The 4,480-nt window shown below is 32.6% G+C and overlaps 1 non-coding gene across 1 annotated transcript; it reads left to right on the top strand.

Annotated features, from left to right (window-relative positions):
• The first annotated feature begins 3,678 nt into the window (after positions 1–3,678).
• Positions 3,679–3,751, top strand: Trnae-cuc. The gene has a single exon. It is a non-coding gene; the product is annotated as a tRNA-Glu (tRNA).
• The last annotated feature ends 729 nt before the right edge of the window (positions 3,752–4,480 follow it).

Here is a 4,480-nt window from a genome sequence, read left to right as displayed (position 1 = left end):
AGGTTTTTGAGTTCCAGGGTTAAATTTAAAAAAAGAAAAAGAAAAAAAAAGCGCATAAAAAGACTAAGGAATGTACTAACAGAATGTTGAAACGTGAAGCATTTCCATGGTAAGAAAGAGCCCTTCTCAGGTCAATCTGAGGAAGGGATGGGTGGTCCCCCCTTATGTTGCTTCCCAGGTGCCCATGAGCCTCAGGAAGAAATCTGAATGAGGCAGCTCACACAGAAGTGGCTCCTTGAGAGCCATTGTAAACTTTGCTGACTCTACTTAGTAAGAGTGGGAAAGAGAATACATGTTAATGGCTAAGAGATCTCTACTCTAGGGCCAGAGAAGACATATCCACTATTTGAAAGTGCCACGTTTGCAGCTTTCTTCCAAGATGTAATTTGTATTTAAAAACTGAAATTATTGCTGCTTTTAATTGGCTCCTCTCCAGAGATCATATTTTTAGTTGATAAATTATTCAATCTGCAGGTGCAGAATCTGCTAGATGGAGTATGTATATATTTCAATTCTATTTTTTGATATTAAAATGTTGAAGCATTTCAGCTGAAATATTTTCAAACATACTGTTTTCTCCCCTCCTTTCAGCATACCTTTCTTCTAGAAACACTTTCTTTATACAAAAATAATTTGTTTCTATTAAGAGCACTTTTAAAAATATTTTGTAAAACTTATATGCTGCAAAATCATGGGCTTTTTCATTTTATTTCAGTGCACAACTGAATGTAAATGTATTCAGTTATAAAAAGAAGCAGGGCCAAAGATTCTTTCTACATGTTGAAATATTCCAAAGCATACATATAATTTTGAAATTATATCTTTTACACTGAATTCTCAGCAATTAATTTGCTCACTTTTACCTTTGCTCTCTTTGGAATAATTTTCAGCATCTTTCTGTATGCAACCACCATTTTCAAAGATATTTTGACATTTTTTATATGTTTATCAGTGTTCAAAATGATGTTAAATCTTTGACAAGGAAAGTTCTGAGTTATTGACATATATGGACATAGAAAACAGATCTTGAGAATACAAAACCATTCAAAATTATGAAGAAACAAGAAATATGCAAACATTCCCTGAGATTATAAAGGGAAAGACCATTTCCTGTGCTCCTGTTCTCCATATTAATTTAGAATGGTGCAGGACAGAATTTTTTTTTACTTATTCATTAATATTCAAACTATCTTCCACATATCACCTGGCTATTGTGACTCCCAACCTCTACCTTAGATAAGGATGCTTTTAACAGCCCTAACTATACAAGACTATATAGTCTTGTATATCAAGCTTTGGCCAAAAGCAGAGAGATGAGCATGTATTATTAATGGGGAAAATATATAGATGTATCCCTTAGTGACACTGGGTGGGGAACCTCTTATTCTTAGGAACTTATGCAAATTAACTATTGAAGAGAATATTAGCTTACATTCAGGATAGTATAAAAATAGATTAACAAAAGAGAATATTAGTAGGTATAAATTAGGGGAAAAAAAGGATTGGATGTTCTACATGAATTTGTTCCACAAATACTCTTTATAAATTTGATGAAAGAAAAAATACTAGATAGGCATGTTGTAGGTATCCCATTTATATGCTCCATGCCACAGTGACAAGGGAGATCACTTTTGGTCAAGTAGTTCCTTGGGAGCAATACCATACCAAAGATTCTATCATGTTTGTGTCTATACTGAGGGAAGATCAAAATCTAAGTGAGTCAAGCTATAAAGATCTCTAGCTCTCACCCCAACTCTTGACAGCTCCAGGCTGACCATGTGAACATCTCTAAGGACAATATAAACAATATTTCCTCATTATATACGAAGAGTCTCAATGCAATCTTTTTAAGGCACCACATTGCCTCATTCCCCTGATAGTTGTCAATTAGTAACAATATTGGCAGCCACCTCCAATGCAAAAATTGATGGCAGAGTCCAATATTTGATTTCTAAGCATGCTTGCTAACCTATAAATCTTTGTTTCCTTAGTACATTGATCTATACTTGGGAATGAATAAATAAATGTTTGACAGTTAATTGAAAGGTATGAGTGTGACTTACTTCTGGAATTCAATTTTTCACCTGATATCAATTTATGTGAGTATATAATTGTGAATTAGAGTTGGGTAACAGTTTCTTAAATTTCCAAAGCCTGTGCTTCCCTAGCTCTACTTTAACCTTGAAAAACTTTATTTTCTTTCAAGTGTGTATTTTAACTGTGAATAAGTTCCATGAAAATGAACCATATTCTGCAAATTTTATGAAGTTTGAGAACACCACCCTTTTCTCCAAGGTAGCTATTGAAAGAAGTGATGTTTATCTGTCTGGTGTAAATGATATTGAATCACCTTCCTCCTTTTTCTATATGTTGAAAAGTGTGTTTCCTGTATTATTATAATTGAAAAATCATATCATTATTTAGAATAATCATTTTTTTAAAATATTTTTCTAATAAATCAGGCATGATAGTGCACATGGCTTGGGGGGCTGAGGCAGAAAGACTGCAAATGTAAGGACAGTCTCAATAATTTATCAAGGTCAAGCACCTTAGTGAGACCCTGACTCAATAAAAATTTTTTTTAAAAAAAGGGAGGCTGGAACTCAGTGCCCCTAGATTAAAAAAAAATATTTTTTTAAATATTTTTCTCAGAGAAGTTATATCAGCTTCTTTTCAATAAATAATCATTTTACTTTCCTATTTTCTAAATCCTAAGTATGGTTTCCTTATTTTTCTTGTATCCTTGAGTGATTTGTAAGGTTTTATTTATAGCCCATAAGTTGTAGTTTTTTAGTTCGAAGGTCAAAGAGGTGATTTTTTTCTTACTATGATGAGTTCCTCTAAAAAGGACATTTTTACTGTTTCTGTTCTCTATATTGTCACAGTGCACTTTTATATTTTGTTTCTGTACTTACTTTTTTCCTATAAAAGCCAACTTAAATTCTTTCGAATTTCTTGCCGAAATGAATTGTTTACATTTCTGCCTCTACTCTCTCCCTTAGCCTTTTTTGCTGGGTTTTTGATTCCAGTATCTATATCTTTGCTCATGTATATGTGTTTCTGCCTCCTTTCCTACATTTCATTACAATTATTATTTAAAATACATGTTGTAGTCATTTCTTAGTGCTAGATCATCACCCTTGTATATTGGAAAACATAATTTAATCTCCCAACCAACTTGACCAATGTTGGAAGGAATGCATTGGTTCCTTTATCACATAAATTGGGAAATATAAATTCTACAAAATAGCAGTGATCTAAATTTACAGATTCTGGGCATCCACAAATGTGGGTAGAGATAGGCAACAATTTGGAATAAAGAACAATAGCTCTTAGCAAAATGAGAACATGAGCTGTAGGAGAAAGAAAGGAATTCAGGCAAATAGATAAGATTGTTGGCAATATCGGTCAAATATACTTTCCTGATTTATAAACATATTAAAGAAGTGGACATAAGTTCATCATCCAAATATTCAATTCTGATGGAATGTTTAAATATAGAACATGCCATGCAGTATGTATGAGTCTATTAGGGGTTTCAGCAGCTAGAAAAGAATGGTATGCACATCATGATTCCTGGGAATTTTCTGTTTTTTTTTTTTTTTTTTTTTTTTGTATGTGTGTCTGATGGGAAAACCTACAAAACAAATGAGTGCACAAGAAAATAAGAGGTGGGCTTGGGATATAGCTCAGTTGGTAGAGTGCTTGCCTCTCATGCACAAGGCCCTGGGTTCAATCCCCAGCATCACAAAAAAAAAAAAAGGTACTAAAAGGCTTACATTAATTAATTGAAAAGTAAGTGGAATAAACCATTATGATTCTAACCTCAAAAAGAAAAAGGAGTGTTATTACTGAGATCAGTGCCTCAATCCTACTGCATTACTAATTAAAATTTCTTTCTACTAAATAATAATGCTCACTATTCAACACACTTTTGCATATAATTTTTAAGCTTATAGCTATTGATTATAAGAAACCCAACATCGATGGTTGCTTACAAAGAAGTTCAAAATGTTTGCAACAGAAAGTTTAAACCTTTCTAATAAACAATAATTCTCATTGTTCAGTCCATTTTATACATAATTTTTGAAGCTAGTAACTTATTATAGGAAATCAAACATCCATGGTTATTTAAAAAGCAAGTTTAATGTATTCATAACAAAAAGTTTGAAATGGTTTGAAATTTAATTGAAGACAGAATAATCACAAAATATGTGGCCATCTTTAATAAATGCTCTTCACCATTTGGTGCTGGAGACCTAAATATGTAAATATCCAGGTGTTTGGTAATCAGGAATCAGTAAAGGCTTATACTGGGATACCAGATGCAGGAGGCCAGGCAATCTTAACATATGAAGAAAATTGAAAGAGAAATCTAAGCTAATAGCTAAAATCATAGATTACATTAAATAAATGATAAAATAACAGGGTTTGAGAGACAGGTTGTCAGAAACTGTACTCCACTTTAACTGTATTTTTT

The sequence above is a fragment of the Marmota marmota genome, unplaced genomic scaffold (assembly GCF_001458135.2).
Source record: "Marmota marmota marmota unplaced genomic scaffold, marMar, whole genome shotgun sequence".
In the NCBI taxonomy this organism is placed as follows: domain Eukaryota; kingdom Metazoa; phylum Chordata; class Mammalia; order Rodentia; family Sciuridae; genus Marmota; species Marmota marmota.
The sequence above is the reverse complement of the archived record's forward strand: the minus strand, read 5'-3'. Positions and strand labels throughout refer to the sequence as shown.